At 37.5% G+C, this 22,735-nt stretch overlaps 1 protein-coding gene across 1 annotated transcript in view; it reads left to right on the plus strand.

Annotated features, from left to right (window-relative positions):
* The first annotated feature begins 7,805 nt into the window (after nt 1-7,805).
* TTC29 (tetratricopeptide repeat domain 29) overlaps nt 7,806-22,735 on the plus strand; it is a 258,998-nt gene continuing 244,068 nt past the window's right edge. The window contains exon 1 of the mRNA XM_070611649.1: nt 7,806-7,902. The gene's annotated coding sequence lies outside the window, so the exon portion shown is untranslated. The remainder of the gene's footprint in view (nt 7,903-22,735) is intronic.

Consider the following 22,735-nt stretch of genomic DNA (forward strand, 5'->3'; position numbering starts at 1 on the left):
ACAGAAATGATGGAACTTGAGAATATGAGGCAGGTTTTCTGACTCACAGTCCCACCCTGTGACTGTGGACAAGTCTCATAATCATTCTGTACCACAAGGTTCAACAATATTCATGGACCTCTTCTTTTTTTACTCCAGCCAGAGTCCTATTCACAACTAACAAATTTATATGAATAATGGGGCCCTTCTTATCCTTCGACTGAGTTTCCTCAGAATATTTTTGCTTGGTCTTCATGCCTTTAATCATGACTCCCTTCAATGCTCATCACCCACAGCTGTCAGAGTCAAGCTGTCCTCCATGACGCCTTGTCAGGATTCCATCACTTTTCAGCTACTTTCAGCTACTTATCCAGTCCTATTCTTGTATTTAAGATGTGTCCTTTGCATCTTATCTTTGACCACAATCCAGTCCAAAGCTTTTCTTTCTTGTTCCCAGTGTAGGTGAGACTCCCAACTGTAGGCTCTAACCTGATGCTAAAAACATGGTCTGGGTTTCCAATACCTACTCTCCCTCCCTCTTCTAGGTTACTTCCGATAGTTTGGGGATGGGAAAAAGGGGAAAAAAAATAAATGGCTCCTAATTTTCCTGGGTTGAAAGACTCTAGACAGCAGAAGGGAGATTGTAAAATATTTCTGTATTCTGGAACCTTGGCAATCGCATTGTTGCTGATCTGCTGATTCATCTCAGTGGTGTCAAGCGGCAGCTGAGCCTGCAATTTCTCTCTTTGCCTCTGGATCTTCCTTTAGCTTCTCTAACTCCTGGGCTCTGGCATGTGTGTTCAGCTCCATGAAGAAGAGTCCTGGTGTCTGCAGGACACCCTTGTCATTATGGTGAGAGGCAAAAGAATGGAAACGGGCTTCAGTCTGTTCTTACAAGGTTCCTGTCTGCTGATACTCTTCCCTTCCTGAGTGCCTGCCGGTGCACTTCGGGCATGAGCATTAGACACAGAGACAGTCTCAGAAACTGCTTACTCAGATCCCTCAATTGTGTAAGCCAATTCTATGTCTTGTGTAAATCTATCTGTTTGTGTATGTGTGTGTCCCCTACTGGTTCTGCTTCTCTGGTTGAATCCCACCTGGTACAAAATTTGGATATGGGGTCAAGAGATCATTGCTTTAAGGATGGTAGAAAAAATTGCATACTGATAGGAATGAACCAAAAAATACAGTGTAGTGGGAGAAAATGGCTACAGCAATATCCTTGAAGAGCAAGAGGAGATGGAATCTAGTGTACAAGAGGAAGTCTGGTCTCAGCTAGGTGCATGAAAAGATCATTTACAGCAGTAAGATGAAAGATAATATGGCTACAGATGCTAGTAAGTAGATAATTGTGGTGAAGGCATTTTGTGATGCCAAAAATTTTTATCTGAGCATTAAATACAAATGGATACTTGTCAGGGAATTTCTAAAATATTTCCTTCAAGGAGAAGGAAAATAATACGATCCTGGAAAGAAAATCTGAGGTACAAAAAGTAACGGTGAGCAAAGAAAATGATAAATGTGTGGGTAAAACTAGTAGGATAAGACAAAGGAAGCTTGTGCACTTGAGGTAAGATCTACAAAGAAAACTCCAGCCTGAGATGGCTTCACTCAAATTCTACCAAAAACAGAAGAAAGAAAAAAATATTAGTTCTACCCATAATAGATAATAGGAAAAGGGAAAACTTCCCAACTCACTCTATGCAGCCAGTGTTACACTAATACCAAAACCACACAAAAATTCTTAACAAAATTTTAGCAAATCAAATCCAGCAATATATAAGATAGACAACGTATCAAAATGAAAAGGACTTAACCCAGGAATGCAAAGTTACCTTAACATACTAAAACAAATCAGTATGATTCATATTATTAGACTAAAAAAAGGTAAACAGGGGCTGGCTCAGTGCCGTAGCGGTTAAGTTCACCTGCTCTGCTTTGGCGGCCTGGGGTTCCCTGGTTTGGATCCCAGATGCACACCTATGCACCGCTCATCAAGCCATGCTGTGGTAGGCGTCCCACATATAAAATAGAGGAGGACGGGCACAGATGTTAGCTCAGGGCCAGTCTTCCTCAGAAAAAAGAGGAGGATTGGTGGCAGATGTTAGCTCAGGGCTAATCTTCTTCAAAAAAAGAAAAAAAAGGTAAACATTTGATAAAACGTATCACCCATTTATGATAAAAACTCTCAGCAAAGGAAACAGAAACTTCCTTAACCTGACACATGACATCTACTGAAACATGCAGATAACATCACACTGAATAGTGAAAGATGAAATGCTTTCCCCTAAGATCAGGAACAAGGCAAGGATGTCCACCTTTCCAGATTGGAAATATTTAAATAAAATTTCATTTGTTCATAGACAAAACAATTGTTTGTGTAGAAAACCCTAAGGAACTACCAAAAAAAAAAACTATCTAAAACTAGTAAATGAGTTAGGCAACACTGCAGCATTCAAAAATTAACTGTATTTTTATATACTAGTAACAAACAATTAGAAATTAAAATTAATAAAACAAAACCATTTAATATATGATAAAAATATGAAATACCTAGGGAAAAATTTAATAAAACGTGCAAAGACCTGTACACTGAAAACTACAATGTATTATCAAAAGAAGTTAGGGAACATCTAAATAAATTAGAGATATACCTTGTCCATGGGTCAGAAGACTCAATATTGCTAAGATGTCAATTCTGCTCACACTGAACTAAAGATTCAATGCAATTCCAATCAAAATCCTAGTGGGACTTTTTCTAGAAATTGACAAAATAATTCTAGAAGGTACGTGGAAAATCAAAGAACCTACAATAGCCAAAAACATTTTGGGGGAATAAAAAACAAAGTTGAAGATTCACACTATTTAATTTGAAGACTTACTATAAAGCTGATAAGGATGCTGGTAAGGATAGACATACAAATCAACGGAACAGAATAGAAAGTTCGGAAATAGACTCATTGTGATATTCTTGTTTATAATAATTAATATAGACAGGCATACCTTGGAGATACTGAGGGTTTGGTTCCAGACCACCGCAATAAAGTGAATATTGCAACAAAGTGAGTCACACAACTAAGTATACAATAGCATTATGTATAAAAAACAATGTACATACCTTGATTAAAAAATACTTTACTGCTAAAAAGTGCTAACCATCCTCTGAGACTTCAGCAAGTCATAATCTTTGCTAGTGGAGGTTCTTGCCTTGATGTTGATGGCTGCTGACTGATCAGGGTGGTGGTTGCTGAAGGCTGGGGTGCCTTTGGCAATTTCTTAAAATGTGACAACAATGAAGTTTGCCCCATTGATTAACTCTTCATTTCACAAACAATTTCTCTGCAGTATGCAGTGCTGTTTGATAGCATTTTACACACAGCAGAACTTTTTTCAAAATTGGGGTCAATCCTCTCAAACCCTGCTGTTGCTTTATCAACTAAGTTTATGTAATATTCTAAATCCTTTGTTGTCATTTCAGTAATCTTCACAGCATCTTCACTAGGAGTAGTTTCCATTTCAAGAAATCACTTTCTTTGCTCACCCATAAGAAGCAACTCCTTATCCATTTTATCAAGAGCTTGCAGCAATTCAGTTGCATCTTCAGGTGTCACTTCTAATTCTAGTTCTCTTGCTACTTCTACCACATCTGCACATCTTCCACTGAAGTCTCGAACCCCTCAAAGTCATCCATGAGGGCTGGAATCAACTTCTTCCAAACTCTCGTTAATGTTGATATTTTGACCTCTTCCCATGAATCACGAGTGTTCTTAATGGCATCTAGAATGGTGAATCATTTCCAGAAGGCTTTCAATTGACTTTGCCCAGATCCATCAGAGGAATCACTATCTATGGCAGCTATTGCCTTGCAAAATGTATTTCTTAGATAACAATACTTGAAAGTTGAAATTACTCCTTGATCACGGACTGCAGAATGGATGTTGTGTTAGCAGGCATGAAGACAACACTAATCTTGCTGTGCCTCTCCATCAACGTTCTTGGGTGACCAGGTGCATTGTCAATGAACATTAATATTTTGAAAGGAATCTTTTTTTCTAAGCAGTGGGTCTCAACAGTGGGCTTAAAATAATCAGTAAACCATGTTGTAAACAGATGTGCTATCATCCAGGCTTTGTTGTTCCATTTATAGAGAACAGGCAGACTAGATTTAGCATAATTCTTAAGGATCCTAGGATTTTCAGAATAGTGAATGAACACTGGCTTCAGCTGCAAGTAGACAGCTGCATTAGCCCCTCAGAGGGGATTCAGCCTGTCCTTTGAATCTTTGAAGCCAGGCAGTGACTTCTCTTTAGGTATGAAAGTCCTAGATGACGTCTTCTTCCAATAGAAGGCTGTTTTGTCTACGTTGAAAATCTGTTGTTCAGTGCAGCCCCTTCATTAATGATCTTACCTAGATCTTCTGGAGAACTTGCTGCAGCTTCTGCATCAGCACTGCTGCTTCACCTTGCACTTTTGTGTTATGGTGGTGGCAAAGTTCTTTTCTTAAACTTCATGAAACAACCTCTGCTAGCTTCAAAATTTCCTTCTGCAGCTTCCTCACCTTTCTCAGCCTTCATAGAACTGAAGAGAGTTAGGGCCTTGCTCTGGTTTAGGCTTTGGCTTAAGGGAATGTTATGGCTGGTTTGATCTTCTATCCAGATCACTAAAACTTTCTCTATATCAGCAATAAAGCTATTTCACTTTCTTATCAGTCATGTGTTCACTGGAGTAGTACTTTTAATTTCCTTCAAGAACTTTTCCTTCGCATTCACAGCTTGCCTAATTGTTTGGTGCAAGAGTTCTAGCTTTCGGACTATATCAGCTTTTGACATGCCTTCCTCAGGGAACTTAATCATTTCTAGCTTTTGACTTAAAGTGAGAGATGTGCAACTCTTCCTTTCACTTGAACACTTAGAAGTCATTGTAGGGTTAATTGGCCTTATTTCAATATCGTTGTGTCTGTCCAGGGAATAGGGAAGCCTGAGGAGGGGAGAGAGATGGGGGAACCACTGGTTGTTGGAGCAGTGAGAACACACACATTTATCAATTAAGTTTGCTGTCTTATATGGGTGTGGTTTGTGGTGCCCCAAAGCAATTACAATAGCAACATCGAAGATCACTGATCACAGATCACCATAACAAATAATAATAATAATGAAAAAGTTTGGAGTTATTGAGAGAATTACCAAAATGTGACACAGAGACATGAAGTGAACAAATGCTGTTGGAAAAATGGTATCAATAGACTTGCTCAAGGCAGGGTTGCCACAAACCTTCGATTTGCAAAACTGCGATATCTGTGAAATGGAATAAAATGTGGAATAAAGCGAAGTAAGCCTGTATTTGGTCTTCAGCCCGATTACAGGCATGGAGCTCCTAAATCCCTTGGAATTTCCTAAGTGATCAGAGCCAGATAGATCTCTTTCATTATGTCAATAAGCTGACTTTTGGAAATCCTCTAGGTTACCTAAAGATGGGGGCTAGTCACCAGGGGAATCGATCAAGAGATTTGAGGGTTTGAGCTTTCAGTCCCACTCCCAGACCTCTGGGGAAGGGAGAGGGACTAGAGATTGAGTTCAGTCCCCAATGGCCAATGATTTAATCAATCATGCCTGTGTAATGAAGCCTCCATAAAACCCCAGAAAGGACAGGGTTCAGAGAGCTTCCAGATTGGTGAACACATGGAGGTGTTGGAAGAGTGGCATGCTCGGAGAGTGCATAGAAGCCCTGTGCTCCTTTCCCTCTACCTTCCCCTATGCATCTCTTCCATCTAGACGTCCCTGAGTTATAACCCTTTATAATAAACTAGTAATGTAATAAGTAAAATGTTTATCTGAGTTCTGTGAGCTGCTCTAGCAAATGAATCAAACCCAAGGAGGAGGTCATGGGAACCTCAAGATCTACAGCCAGTTGGTCAGAAGCACAGGTGACAACCTGGACTTGAGATTGGCATCTGAAGTTTAGGGTGGGGCAGTGTTTTAGGACTGAGCTCTTAAACTGTGGAATCTGATGCTATCTCCAGGTAGATAGTATCACAACTGAGTTGAATTGTAGGACACCCAGCTGGTATCAGAGAATTGCTTGGTATGGAGACAAAACCCACACATTGGAATTAGAATTACTCACTCATGGATAGTTAATCGACTTTCCATAAGGGGGCCAACGACCCAACGGAGAAAGGATAGTTTTTCCAAAAGAAGAAAAGAGTGTGGGAACAATTGGATAATCTTAAGCAAAAATGAACCTTGCCTTTGCCTCATTCCATACATGAAAAGTTAACTTTAAATGGATCACAGTCCTAAATGCAAGAGCCAAAGCTATAAAAATTCTAGAAAAAATATGGGAGAAATTTTTGTGACCTGGAGTTAGACAAAGATTTCCTAGTAGGACACAAAAAAGCACAGATCATAAAAGAAAAAACTGTTAAAATGACTTCATCAAAATTAAAAACATTTGCTTTTGAAAGGCACAGTTAAGAAGATGAAAAGACACGCCACATACGGGGAGAATATATTCATAAAACATATACCTGGGAGAAGACTTGTTTACAGACTGTATAATGACGTGTGCAACTTAATAATAAGGCAACTGGATTAAAAATTAGTAAAAGCTTTGCACAGACTCTTCACCAAAGAATACATAGGTGGCAAATATGCAAGAAAAGATGAAACATCATTACTCATGAGGGAGGTGCAAATTACACACACACTAGAAAGGCTATAATAGAAAGACTGACAATAAATACCAAGTTTGTGGAGGACGTGGAGCATTAGAAACGCTCACATGGTGTTGGGAATGTGAAATTACACAGCCACTTAGAAAATAGTTTGGCATTTATGAAATGAAACATATGCTTACCATACAACCCAGTAATGCTACTCCTAAGTGTTTTCCCAAAATAAAAGACAATATATGTCCATACAAGGACTTGTACTCAAATGATCACAACAGTTTTATTCATAATAACTTAAAAAACAGAAATGACTCAAATATCCATCAACTAGTGAATTAATAAACAAATTGTGGCATATTCATAGAATGGAATGTTTACCCGACAATAAAAAGCTACCAATTAGGACAAGTGCATGAGTGTAGATGAATCTCAAAAGCATTATGCTAAGTAAAAAATGTCAGATGGCAAAGATTACATACCATATGGTTCAATTCCATGATATTCTAGAAAATGCAAAAATTTAACAGCAGAAGCAGATTCATGCTTGTCAGAGCTTGGGGAATAGGAAAGGGCACTTTCCAGGTCATGAAAAGGGGCACAAGAGAACTGCTTTAAGGGACGGAAATGTTGTGTATCGCTTATGATAGTGGTTTCAAGATTAAACATTTACCAAAACTCAATGAACTATACCTCGATAAAGCTTATTTAAAGTATTTTAGCAACATTTTTGGTATGGTGTGCTACTATGGAAGGTTTTCTCTAGAACTCTAGATAACACTAGAGATGGAAGTTTTGTCTTTTTTTCACGTGAATCTTTCAGCTGTGCACCTGTGGACAAAGGAATCATCCCAATAAAATATATAAAGCCCCGGCCCGGAGATGTGCTCAAACTTTGTGCTTCATTGAGGCTAGGTGCCTACATGCAGGCACATGAGTGCTCCCTGAATGCAGTCAGTGATGTTTCTCAGTGGGCAAGACAGATCCAGTGAAGGTACGTGCACAGATCCGGAGTGATTCTCAGGCCACGTCCAGTATTTGTATCCTTGCTATGAAATGTCCTTTCCTTCTCAACCCTGAAATGAGTCAGTGTCTGTAACTCACATCCATCCTGATGATCCAACCAGGACTCTGATCTCACAGTCCCTTCTTTCCTCAGTTTGAGGACTTTCAGTCCCACTCACCAACGCAGAGGCATCCCAGAGATCACTCAGCGCTGCGTCATCTCCAGGACCTGGAGCTCTTCTAAAATCAAGGTGAACTCAAACTCATTAAATCAACAAATAATTATCTAGCACCCTGTATGTTGAGGAATATGAGATTATTTTAAGAACCTGTATTTAAATAATTTAAAAATACAGCTAGAGAGGCAAGATAAAAAGGCCTAAAGAGTCGAGTAACAATGAAATATATAAATAAAAGTTTACAAAAGTGATGCCAAAGACAGCGCATGATTAAATGCATTGCAAATTGTGTGGACAGTAACAACAGCCAAAGTGTGGAGGAGTCTGTTTTTTCATGTCACCTCTGCTGTTCCGTGAAATCCACCAAAGCTACTCCGTGATCTCTATCCACTCACCCCTTATGTTTCCTCCCAGCTCACTAACTTTCTTCACAGGTTTTAACTCTTGGTCCAGGCAAAGATTTTTGTGAGCCATTTCAGAGCTGCCTTCACTATCATCTGAGAATTATTTGCCCATCTGCTGAGCTCCACAGGTCCCGTCTACAAACATGCCCCAGTCCGATTGTTCCTCCTTTGTTCTGACTGCACTTTTTTAGCCCATTCATTAATCATCTACCTGGCAAATAATCTGAAATCATCTCATGGACAAACCCTCTATATCCAAGATCTTACTGACTTGCCAATTTGTTCTCTGGCCGTGCATGTCTTGAGCTCCAGACCCGTAATATCAACTGGATTTTACTCAGCTTGCTCAGCGTGAACATGTGCAATTCTCCTGTTTGTTCTTCTCCACTCACCCGGTTTCTTAGCCTATTCCTCTATCTGTATTTCCCATCTCAGCTAATGGCACAAGCATCTACCCAACTATCTTTAAAACCATTTTTGATACCTTTCTCTCTGTAAAGTCAATTGATTACCAAGTGCAGTCAATTTTACCTCCTGTCGCTAGATTCTGTATTTTCCTCACTGCTACTGCCTCAGTTCAGGTCATCATCATCTGTTTCCCACCTGGACTCTCGCAAAAGCATGTGAACTTTTGCTTCTGTTTGCTTTCACATAGTGATTCTCAACAAAACCACTTCCTTCTGTGGTGGGGAAGGAGTTCAGGAGGGAGTAGATGACCCACAACTTGTAGCATTAATCCTGAGAGGTCTTCCCTCCTTCTTTACTTTCCTAACAATAATAGTAATAATAATAATAATGCTTTTTAAAGGATTTATTATGTGCTATGCTCTGTCTAAGCATTACATATATTAATTCTCACAAAGAGACTAAATACCATGCCCAAGATCACGCAGCTAATAAGTATTGGTACTGACATCCACACCAGGGAGTCTATCTCCAGAGACTGTGCTCTTTCTTATTACTCCACCATTTTCACCCTTTACTCCTGTTATAACCAACTACTTCCAGATCCCTATACATATCCCATGCTCTTTCAAGCCTCTGTCCTTTTGCCAAGCCATTCTTTCTGCTTCTGTTCCCATTGGGCACCTACCACATTCCTTCTCATCTTCCTAGGTCCGCTGAACAACTCTGCCTAAGAGAAACCTTCTCTGTGTTTCTCAAACCCATCTTTGAAGTGCCTAGGTGTTCTGTGGTGATTTCCTACCACGCCATTTCCTGAGGCTGCTGTCTTCCTCATCCTGCGAGTGGAGGTCTGTTTTGGGGATTGACAACTGTAGCAATAACTTCACAATTCGCTAACAGCTCCCGGAATGGCTCAGTTCCTAAATGTGGCTCCCAAAGTTGTTTCTAAAAGCTCAACTTACGGCCTATTTTTCAACCTCCCCTATAATCTATAAGCCATTGAATATTCCAAGATAAATTCATTTCTGCTTAAACTTGGCACAGTAGCTTCAGTTTTATGCAAATGAACTCTGTCCGTAACATCACAGTTAATTATCACATTTTCCATTAATACTATTCTGATAATACTATTCTGATAAGTTCAGAATTCCAACAGAGAGAGAATCCCCTCTTCTGATGAACATTTATCACTCACTTTCTAGAGCACTGCTTCTCAAATTTTGCTGGACATTAAAATCACCTGGGAAGCTTTAAAAACCCCTAATAGCCAGGCTGCACCTCATATTAACTAAATAAGAATCTCTGAGGGTGGGACCCAAGCATCCGAATTATTCTAAGCTACCCAGGAGAGTCCAATGTGCAGCCAAATTGAAAAGCCAGTTGTCTGAGCACTTATTAGACATCTACGCCATGATGCTATACAGAAGAGCTAAATGTATAAGGTGAAATGCATTTGGTATCAGAGATTTTTTCTGCCACTTATAACTCATTCTCTCAAGAGATTTTGAACAGAGAAAAGGAACTAAAAAGTTCACTTCATAAGCTCATTTTCACACTGTTCAAATGATTTTCTAGATGAGAAGAACATTTGCTCAAGCTTTTGGACAATTTAAATAACAGCTTATTTGAAATAATGTTGTAGTCAATATTTTAAGACAAGCACTGGAAGTTATCGTCAATTTCTTTACTATTCCTAAGGCGTAGACTTGTTCCAAGTGTCTCTAAACTGGGGCTTGCTCTTCTAAACAAAACTACCTGCTCATCCTGTGCCCTGTTCTATCATAACTTCTAGGTTACGTCCCAGGCTACAAAGCATGTTTGAATGTTGACATACCATATTCACTGAAATACTATCCCTGAGAGTAAATTCCCAATTTATACAGGGATGCAATTTTGCTGATTGGATGAATGTATGATTTTGTTGTGGATACTCTATTAAAGCATTCCCAAAATTAAGGAACAAAGCATTTTTAAAACTTGCATACAGACCAATAACCCTTGGCATATATTTGTACCTGAATAATCTTCCTCTTCATTTGGTCATCGCTTCCTTATTGTTTCAGATTAGTTCCTTTGATAAGGCAAATACATATTTATCTCCAGGCAACAGGCAAACACCAATACAAAAGGTGTATATAGGGGGCCAGCCCCAGGGCTGAGTGGTTAAGTTCGCCCATTCCACTTTGGCAGCCTGGAGTTCCTTGGTTCAGATCCTGGTTTCAGACCTACATACCACTCATCAGGCCACGCTGTGGTGGCATCCCACATAGAGGAACTAGAATGACTTGCAACTAGGAAATACAACTACGTACTGGGGCTTTGGGGAGGCAAATAAAAGAGGGAGATTGGAAACAAATGTTAGTTCAGGGCCAATCTTCCTCACCACCCCCTCCCCCCCAAAAAAGAAAAAAAGGTGTATATATTTTTTCTCAAGATCTTTGAGTTAATCCTATATTGTATAGGTTATAATTCTTCAAAGTGTGTCATGTAAGCAAATAAATATGCAATTAAAAATATGTCTTACTCATGTAATAGAGCCTGGGTATCAAGTAGTTTGAAGTGAAAATGAAACAAAAGGAAGAAACTTTTAAGCTGAGGAAATATTGTCATGTATTTCATCAGCATAAATCAACTATCCAGGGCCTGGAGAGGGGTGTCAAGAGAGAGGCACCGTATTTGAAATCATGTACTGATGATCATGAAATCACAAGTAAGAGCCAGCACATAGTTATATGGTGCAGATAGTGGGCCAAATGGAGTTTAATAATAGTCTAAATAAATTATCTAAGAAACTCACTAATAATAGTAGGAAAATAGCAAGGATATATAATTGAATTCATACAAAAATACATAAATCAAAATGCTTACTTGTTCAGGCTTGTGAAAAATAGCTTTGCTATTTTCCTGCTGAATGAAGTATCAAATTACTTTTTATGAATCATTCATTTTATTGAGGTAAATTTACAGATACTGAAATGCACAGATCTATACATTTCAATGAATTTTGACATTGACATGTATGCATCACAGTGCATACATCTGTGCAATCCACACCCTTAGTGAGATATACAAAATTTCCATTTCTTCAGAAAGTCCACTCATACCCATACCCAGTCAGTTCCTGCCCTCCCAAAGAAGACCATTATATTCTGATTTCTATCACTATAGATTGGTTTTGCTTGTAGAACTTCACATAAATGGAATCAACAGTAAACACTCTTTCACGTCTGACATCTTTTGCTCAGCACAATGTTTTTGAGATTGTATTATTGAATGTATCGGTAGTTCATTCATTTTTATCAAGGATTGGTATACCATTGTATGAGTATCCTATTATTTATCTATTATTCTCTAATTGATGAATATTTGAATTGTTGCCAGTTTGGGGTTAATACGAACAAAGAGTTTTGCACAAATCTTTTGTGAGCATGTGTTTTCAATTCTCTTTAGTAAATGCCTAGGATGGGAATTGCTGAGTCACGTCTGATTAGCTTTATGTGAAACAGCCAGAAAAGTTTTCATAGTTGTTGCACAATTTTACACTCCCATTCGCAACATATAAGAATTCCAGTTGCTCCAAATCTTCATGAACATTTAGTGTTGTTAGCGTTTTTTAAAATTTTTACCCAGCAGTGAGAGTATAGTCCTCTCATTGTGTTTTTAATTTGTAATTCCCTGATGAGTAATGATATTGAGCACTTTTTTACGTATTTATTGGCCATTCGCGTATCTTTCTTTGTGAAATGTCTAAGATTTTGGCCATTTTTAAACTGGGCTTTTTTTTTTTTTTAAATAATTGAGTTTAGGCATTATTTCTATTTCTGGGTACAAGTCTATTTTCAGCTACATGTATTACAAAGATTTTCTTCCACTCCATGGCTTGCCTTTTCAATTTCTAAGTGATGTTTTTCAATGAGCAAACGTTTTAAATTTTGATATAGTCAAATTTATTGATAATTTTCTTTTATGATTAATACTTTCTGGGAAATCTTTGCCTACTCCCAGATCATGAAAATATTCTTCTAAGAATTCTCCTAGTTTTTTGTTTTAGTTTTTACATCTATGTTTATTATATGTCTTGAATTAATTTCTGTGTATGGTATAAGGTATGAGTCAAGTTTATATTTTTTCTAAATGAAATCCAGTTGTGCTAGCATTATTTGTCAGAAAGATTTTAAATTCCCCCATTAAATTGCTTTGGTTCTAATTTTAAAAGTCAATTAACCTTGTAAGTTTGGGTCTATCTTTGACCAATATACTCTGCTCCATTCACCTATATATTTATAGTTAAGCTAATATCATACTGCCACTATTATTGTAGTTTTATAGCAAACGTTGAATTCTGGTAGTATAGGTCCTCCAATTTTGTTCTTTTTAAAAATTGTTTTTGCTATTTTGGTTCTTTGCATTTCCCATATAAGTCTTAGAATTAGCTTGTAAATTTCTAAAAAAAAATCCTTGCATTTTAATTAGAATTGCGTTAATTCAATAGATCAATATCGGATCAACTGACATCATAATACTATTGAATCTTCCAACCCATGAACATGGTATAATCTCTTGATTAATTTAAATCTTCTTTAATTTCTATAAGCAGTTTTGTACTTTCCAGTAAGAATCTTCCACATCTTTTGTTACATTTATCTCTAATCATTTTTATGCTAATGTAAATGGTATTTTTAAATTTCATTTCTCAATTGTTCATTGCTAGTATACAGAAATGCAGCAGATGTTTACATGTTGACCTTTTATCTTGTGATCTTGCTAAATTCAATTATTAGTTATAGCAGGGTTTTTTAAAGTAAATTCTTCAGTATTTTCTAAGTACACAATCACGTCATCTGCATTAAAGATAATTTTTCTTCTTATTATCTATTTCAGTAATTTCTGCTCGTATCTTTGTTATTTATCCTTTTGTTGTACTTTACTCTTCTTTTTCTATATTTTTACAGTGGACTGATTAGATAAATGATTTAAGCTTTTCTCTTTTCTAAAATAAAAATCTAAAACTATGAATTTCACTCCAAGCACCTCATCAGCTGCCTCCCATACATTTTGACTGGCTATATTTTTATTATTAAATTCAAAATATTTTCTAATTTTAATTCAGATTTCTTCGTTGGTCTATGGGTTATTTAGCAGTGTTTGCTTAATTTCCAAATATGTGGGGAAATTTTCAGATACTTTTTGTTATTGATATCCAATTTTGTTTTATCATAATCATAGGACATAGTCTGTATAATTTCAATTCTTTGAAATTATAGCATTTTTTACAGCCCACAAATGGTGTATCTTGGTGAATACTTCATGTGCACTTGAAAAGAGTGTATATTCCATTGTCCTTTTGTAAAGTGTTCTACAGCTGATGGTTGTTTTAATTGGTTGACAGAGTTATTCAAGTGGTTTATATACTTACTGAATTTTATATCTACATGTTGAATCAGTTACTGAGAGAGGAGTAATAGAATCTCAATGATAATTATTATTTTCTCTCTTTTTTCCTTTATTTCTTTTAGTTATTGCTTCATGCATTTTGAAACTCTGCTATTAGGTGTGTACAAATTTAGAATCGTTCTCTCTTTTTAAACAACTTCTTTAATCATTACAAAATATTCCCTGTGTCTCTAGTGACATGCCTTCCCTTATAGTCTTCTTTGTCTGATATTAATAAAACCTCCTGAGCTTTCTTGTCATTAGTGTTCACTTGTTATAAATCTTTCCATTCTCTTACTTCTAACTTACCTTTATTACCTTTATCTATATATAAAGATCTTTATCTTTACATGTAAAGATACATATATCATTATGGTATAGATATATATCTAAGTATTTATATAAATATAAGGATAATATATGTCTTTATGCATAAAGATATATATATATCTTTAAATAATATAAAAGTATATAAAATACATATATATATATCTTTACATATAAAGTAGGTTTCTTGTAGACCATATACAGTCAGGTCTTGATTTTTTTGCCAAACTGACAATCTCTGTCAGCCTTTTAATTGAAATGTTTAGGGTTTAAATCTATTGTCTTATCTGTTCCTGTCTCCTCTCTGTTCCTTTTTTCCTTCTTTCCTTACTTCTTTTGGATTGATCCGGGTTTTTTTAGTAATCGAGTTTATCTTCTCTATTGACTTTTTAACTTTTCTAGTGGTTGCTCTAAGGAGTACAATATGCATCCTTAACTTAATCTAGTCTCCCTTGCAGTTGTATTGTATCTCTTTGTTTATAATGTAAACATCTTACAGCAGTAACTTCCACTCCCATCATATGTACTATTGTTGCCATACATTTTACTTCCTCATGTGTTATAATCCTCACCCCACTATATATTAATATTTTTCATTTAAAGTCAAGTGTTTTTAAAGAAATTCAAATGCAGGCAAAAACTTTTCTATTTTACCTTTATTATTCCCATTTCCGATGTTCCTCATTCATTTATGTAGACCCATGTTTCATCTGGTATTATTTTTCTTCAACCCAAAGATCTTTAGCATTTAGTCTAGTTAACTCTACTATTGATAAAAGTTCTCAGCTTTTGCTTATTTGAAAAAGTCTTTATGTTCCTTTTGTTTTTGAAGGGTGTTTTTCCTGAGTTTAGAATTCTACTTTTAGAGGTCTGTTCTTTCGGCACGTCAGTAATATCATCACCTTATTTTCCAGCTTACATTATTTCTAAAGAGAATTCAGCAGTCCTTCTTATCTCTGTGTGTCATGAGACACGAATGAGGAGGAGCTGGGATACAGGCAGGACACAGTGGGGAGGATGGGCCTTGCCGTGAGCACCACTGGACAGGAGTGATGACCACCATCCCAGGCCCTGACACGGGCACCCACCGTTGGGTGCCACTCCATATGTAATGTATCTTTTTCTCAGGCTGCTTTAAAGATTGCCTCTTTTTCTTTAATTTTCAGCATTTTGACTATGATGTGCCTAGGTACAGCTTTCTTTGTGTTCAGTCTACTTGGGCTTCTTGGATCTGTGGGATATTATTTTTAATCAAATTTGGAAATTTTTGAGCCATTATTCTTCAAATATTTTTTCTGCTCCAGCCTCTCTCTCTCTCTCCTTTCCTTCTGCGATTCCAAATACATACATGTTAGACCTCTTGATATTCCCACATATCACTTAAGGCTTGTTCTTTTTTTTTTTTAATCTTTTTTTTCCTCTCTGTGTTTTAGTTTTATAGTTTAATTTTTAATCTATTTTAAAGTTCACTGATCTTTTTGTTCTTTTTGCAGTGTCCTATGCAGTGAATTTGTCATTTCTAATATTACATTTTTCAATCCTAGCATTTCCAATTGTTTCTTTTTACGGTTTCTGTTTTTCTGCTGGGGTGGTACACTTGCCCACTCATTATGTCCATTTATTCTTTAAATTCTTAAACATATTTATAACAGCTTCTTTAAAGATCATCTCTGCTAATTTCAGCATATTTGTCATCTCTGGATTTTTTTTTCTCCTAATTTTGTGTCACATTTTTCTGGGTCTTTGCCTATCTAGTAATGTTCTATTGTATGCTAGACATTGTGAATGCTACATTATTGAGAATCTGGATTTTATTATCATCCTTTAAAAAGTGCTGAGTTTTGGGTTTTTATTCCGACAGGCAGTTAATTTACTGGCAGATCAACTTGATGCTATGAAGGCTGGGTTTATGCTTTGTCATGGCAGTTAGACTAGACCTCATTTTAGGGTTAGAGAAGCCTGACTCCTAAGATATGGCCTTTCTGGAGTCTCAGATGAATGCCTGAGTTGTTCAGTAAGATTTCTCTGCTTTGTGGATTGGAATTCCAGCATCTCCCTGTCCTGTGTGACCTTAAGAATCTCTGTTCAGTTTACAGCACACCTCACATCATTGTTATTCTTTACCAGACCTCTCAGAGTCTCTCACACAAGTATAAAGGTTGGAATTTGACCAAATACTTAAAAAGACCCTAGCTTGAACCTAAGTCATTTCAGCATGTGGATGCAAGCCAAAAATGGATGGTGTTTTCATTACAGCTACAGTGAGACATGTCCCTGAAAGACATAGAGAGCAAAAATCTTCCCAATTGTCAGAGCTGTGAGCAGTGCACTTGCTCATAGCCTTTGTTTAGAAGATGCAGTTACTCAAGGTGAGCAGATATATAAATATATCTGGGCAGTGTTCACTAGCCTAAACTAATTGTTCAGAGACTTCAAAAGAAAAAAACTGTAAGACCTGAGACAAGTAGTTCTGGGGTAGAAGCATTTGGATGGACATATTGTAGTGGACACAAAACATGAAGATTTTTGTACTACACATTAACGTCTACCAGAAAGCATCCACTATGAAGAGGTCTTGAACAACTAAGTAGATAAAATGACTTGGTCAATGGATATTAGCCAGCCTTCATTATCAACTACCCCAGGCATGTGATGGCATTATGGGCATATGATGGAAGTGAATTCTGGCCCAAAAGCATAGACTCCCACTTACCAAGGCTCACCTAGTTATGGTTGCCTCTGAATTCCCAACCTGCCAACAACAGAGACCAAATCTGAATCCCCAGTATGATCCCATTCCTCATGGAGAACAACTGGTCACTTGGTGACAAACTATATTGGGCCACTTCCATCCTGGAAAAGACAAGAGTTCACAGGAATGGATACCTAGTCTAAGTATGGGGTTGCCTTTTCTATCCCAGGGCTTCAGCCAGCACTGCAGTTTGGTGGTTTATGGAATGCCTTATCCACAGGCATAAAATCCTGCACAGCATAGAATCTGACTGTGAGATCAGTTTCACAATGAAGTGAATCTGAGATCATGTGATCCAATGGTCATATCACATATCATACCACCCAGAAGCAGCTGGCTCATACACCACTCGAATAGCCTTATAAAGATGCAATTGAAGCACCAACTCAATGGAAACACTGTGAAAAGTGGGATGCCATGCCCCAGGATGCAGTGTATTTAATTAGTCAGAGATCCTATATGCTGCATCCTCCATGGAAAGGAGACATGGGTCTGAGCATCAAGGGGTAGAAGTAAGAGTAGCCCTACTTACCATGACTGGTGTTTTTGTGCTTCCTGTCCCTACAACTCTGGGTTCTTCAGGGCTGGAAGTCCTGGTCCCCAAGTGTAGTGCACTCTGCCAAAGGACACAACATTGAACTACAAGTTATGGCTGTCACCAGAGAACTTTGGACTCCCTGTTACCAGAAACCAGCTGGTGAAAAGAGGATTCACCGTATGGTAGGAGTAATTGACCCTGATCAGCAAGAGGAGGCAATACTGTTTTACACAACAGAAGCAGGTGAAAACATGTGAAACCCAGGTGATCCACTTGGACACCACCTGGTTCTCCCTTTCCATGTTGTAACTGTGAATGGACTCTTGCAGCAACTCTGCACTGAGAAGGCTCCAATTTTCAAGAGTTTAGACACTCAAAGAACACTGCCAAGACCTACAGAGAGAAGAGTTGAGTATAGAGGGAATTAGGATGGATAACGCAGTGGGGGAGGATAAGTCCCACTTCTGGCCTCAAAACCAACTGCAGCAATGGAAGCTATAGTTCACCCCACTCACCTCTTTATTTCGGGTTCTCCTACAGAAAGAAAAGGCCACAGAAAGCACAGAGGAGCTGCTTTCTGAATCTGTATAAAAGTAGATCTATGTGGCCTAGGGTGGGCTGCAAATACACCTTGCAGATCTCCAACTATGGGGAGTATATTTGACCAAGGGTCCCAGCTGCTGCATTCTGAAATCAATTGCTGCACTTCTGCTGAATCAATGCTTTCTACAGCCAGCAATGTGTATGGCAGTGATCCTAAGGCAGACTAATTTCTGGAAGACAAGGTCATCCTCTGACAGCCAGTCTGAACTTGACGACTTCCCAGGGCACTTGCTGAGACTGCACAGCACTCAAACTACCTTTCTTCTCTCCTTTCCTCCTTCCCTCTGGGTCAGACTTGCATTGCCATCTGATGGTGCTCCCAGTCTAACACAGCTTCCATCCCGTTCTCTGTAACACAAGCATTCCCCTAATATAATCCATGTCTGTTAGTTCTGTCTTCGGATCTACTTCTCACAGGAGCAGGATCAAGGGCTTGAGATAGTCTTCTAGGTCCAAGGCGAAGCCTTAGAAGGATTGAGAGGAGGAGGGTGACATGATCAGTTACTGGTTCAGCGAGTAGTGTTCAAGATAATGTGTCCAGTATTTTGCAAGATCATTTAATCAGACATAAAGTCAAGAACTGACAGAATAGTGGCAGAGAGTTTTTCCTTGTCTCCCTCAAATTACTAGTGCCCCTGAATATGGCTGTAGAAAGTAACATGAATTGTATCTTCCATCTAAATTCTATTATTGTCCTATTCTAAACTTTCCCACTCTATCTTTCCCCCTCATGAAACTGTTGCCCCTGAACGCCCATGAAAATGTAAATATGAAATATTTACGAGACCTGATCTCTCATAATTATAAGCATCAAATGGCTTTCTCAGAGAAATAAATGATAAGGATCATCTCTTCCCTTAAGAGTCTTCCATTTGGTAAGTATTGATGAACTTTGTTTTTGCATCTACTAGCAATGAATACAAGTTTTCAATTTGTTTAGTGTTTAACTCTTTTTTTTTGGGTGAGGAAGATTGGCCCTGAGCTAACAGCTGTTGTCACTCTTCCTCTTTTGCTTGAGGAAGATTGTCCCTGAGCTAACATCTGTGCCAGTCTTCCTCCATTTTGTATGTGGGATGCCACCACAGCATGGCTTGATGAGTGGTGTGTAGGTCCGCATCCGAGATCTGAACCTGCAATCCCTGGGTCCCCAAAGCAGAGCATGTGAACCTAGCCACAATGACACCAGGCCGGCCCCTAGTGTTTATCTTTTTAATAATACTTATGTTTTAAAAGGGAGAGAGCAGAAAGGAATTATACTTTTTATGTTTAATATACATCTTATGTTCTATCTAGAGCATGTTAATCTGTGAGGGAAAAGTTTTACTTGTCACTGAGAAAGAACTGAGCCTGCCAAATTCCCAAATCATTTTTATTTTTTTTTACAGGTGGTGAATTGTGGGTAAGTAATCCCCCTTGCTCAACATTTCAAGTTTGATGTTTCAAACGTAGCAGGGTGCTATGGCCAACAGATTCCTAGACAGTTGTTTTCAAAGACAAGATCTTTAATTAAAGATTACATTTATGCCAGCCGGCCCTGTGGCCTAATGGTTAAGTTCTGCGTGCTCCGCTTTGGCGGTCCAGGTTCAGTTTCCAGATGTAGACCTACACCACTTGTCGGTGGCCATGCTGTGGTGGTGACCCACATACAGAATAGAGAAGATTGGCACAGATGTTAGCTCACGGCATATCTTCCTCAAGCTAAAAAGAGGAAAATTGGCAACAGATATTAACTCTGAGTGAATATTCCTCAGCAAAAAAGAAAAAATTATTACATTTATGCAACAATTGCCATTATTTTGGTCAGCTTGTGAATTAAGAGTCATAGTTCTGGGACTTCTACTTCAAAAACACTTCAAAAATTGGTTTCTTTTACTTTAAGATTAGTTTATCACCTAGAAGGGCTTGAGAAAAATGAGCAAAAAATATAAACCAACACAGTAAATTGTTAACTATCTATAATCAGTATCATTTTCCCTCCCCTTTCCTTCTTTGACTCATACTGACTTACTGACTGTTGTTTTTTGTGTATGCAAAGTGTTTCCTATAGGGATATAATAATGACATTACATTTGTAGAGCCCTTTATTGTTTTCACAGCATGCACATCATACACATTATTTCATTTAATCTTGCAGCAATTATGAAAAGAGAACACAACAGGGAATATTATCCCCATTTTGTAAATATAGAAACTGAAGCACAGAAAGATTATGTAACCTCCCAGAGATCAGAAGAAGCTATGACAAGAGCCCAAAGTTCTTATAGAAGATATTTAATCATCAATGTAGCACACACAAAATGAAGTTTTGTGTATTCTATGTTTATGGAAATATGAGTCAAGATGATTAATCAAGCTCACCGAGGATACATGTTTTATACGATATGTACGTTTAAGAATATATAAAAATGCAATTATTTTTCAAAAAGAAATATTACAAAATAAAATAAAAATTTAGGGTTAGACACAAAATGCAATTAGAGTCAAAAACCAGTCTTTTCTAAATGTATTTGTTAGGTTGGGCTTATGGCATCAAAAGTCAATGTGTTGAATGCAGTTTGCAATGAATTATTTAAATTTCCCAAAGACACAAAAAATTGATGCTTCTGGATCTCTTCCATATTCAAAAAATGAGGCAAGCTAAATTGTTCATATTTTACTAAATCAGTTCAACTTGCTCAACTTTAGGCCAAGTCACGATTCTTTCATAGCAGAGTTGTTCATCTCTACTACCAGAGAGTTGGCAACATAAGAGTTTGCTTAACTTTCTCAGCTTTCTTCTTTCATCTCCTTTCTTTGTTTTTCCTTTTCTTCATTAAGACCCATCCCCTCGCCCACTCCAGCTAAAAGAGACTTTTGTTCTGAACTCAATTTACCCATTTGGCCACTTTAAATCGTTGAATTGGTCGAACAGAAGGAATAGGTGAAGAACAATCAAATGCCAAATCAATTACCTTGACTGATGAGGTTAATTTTCTCTTGTCATTTTCAGTATGTGTGGCTTATTTAGATACTAAACCCACCAGGCAGAAGCCTTATGTTTCTGCAAGTTTTATTATGCAGTCAAAATCTCATCAGCACTCATTGAAATAAAATAATAATATATTGTAGTGAGCTACATTATTCATAACATCATAAAGCTACATTATTACAGCCAGACCATGAGAGCAATTATGCTTCAGAAAGTAGAACTCTGTGGCCATTGGTGATGAACTATTACATGGATTTTTTTTTTCTCTAAAATCATTATGGCCAACATTTAGCATTTATTGTATACTGATAGTGTACCAAGTGCCAAAAGGAAAAATGACAATCCTTTCCATACTATATTTGCTATCTATAATTCATTGAGACAAAAATATAAAAACAAATACTCAAACCCACAATAAAGCTATCAGCTCACTCATGTGTCTGAAGAGAACGTTCCTCAGCATTCGCTGATAGGACAGGCAGTTAGCTAGGGCACTGTGGGAGGCTGGCTCTGCCCTCTGCTCAGTTCATGTAATCAGAGACCAGAATATTCTTAACCTTTTACCGGTGGATGAACAACGAATTAGGAATTTCTAATTGCCTTCTCTCTGAGGGCTGTCTCTCAACTAAGTAGCAAAGGTATTAGCAGAAAAATGTTGTTCGTCCAAGGTGATGTTAACTTTTTGTGAAATTAAGAGACCTTTATTTGAAAACAGCTTCAATAGCTAGGGGCATAGAATATAAGAAATGTACTCCAGGCTGTAATAATTGCTGGCTGCCCTGGGAAATGGCTTCAAGGCCAGAGCAGTCCTGGCTCCATGCAAGCACATCCTCTAATTATTGAAAAACCTGTGTAGAGTCTCCATGTTAATCAGTCTCTCAGAGATTTCAGCTTTATGTGGTTAGTGCAGATTTATGGCATTTTTCTTTTCCTGTTATTAAAACTGATATTTCACAAGGAAGAAACTATCTCTAGACAACTGTTAAAATGCAAAGTTTCAGTCATGAAAGAAAACTGCAAGATTATTCTGAGACTATTCCATAGAGAATTCCAAAGATAAGAAACAACACATCAAAGACAGGGGGGCAGAAATTCAAAAACAAAAAGGCATAACTTTAAAATATTAACAAAAGACTCAACAGTTGGCCCGTAGAATCAAGAGGTTAGAGTGTAATTAATTTAAGTGCTTGTTACAATTATGGAAATAAACATTTCATGCATAAATGCAAACTGAATTATACATAATTATGAAAGCACTAAACTAATTGGAACATTTGGATTAACATTGTAGAAGCCAAATTGCCTTTTTAAGTCAATGATACAGTGCTTTGCATGTATCCTGCGTGTACACAGCAAATATTAGTTAATAACGGAAAGGAGCATATTTAGAAACATATACTTCTATCAAGTTAGCATTCTGTTTGTTTTGTAGAGTATACACGTAGATTATAGATTAAATTATAATGACTCTCATT

This window comes from Equus przewalskii, chromosome 2 (assembly GCF_037783145.1).
Source record: "Equus przewalskii isolate Varuska chromosome 2, EquPr2, whole genome shotgun sequence".
NCBI classification, from domain to species: domain Eukaryota; kingdom Metazoa; phylum Chordata; class Mammalia; order Perissodactyla; family Equidae; genus Equus; species Equus przewalskii.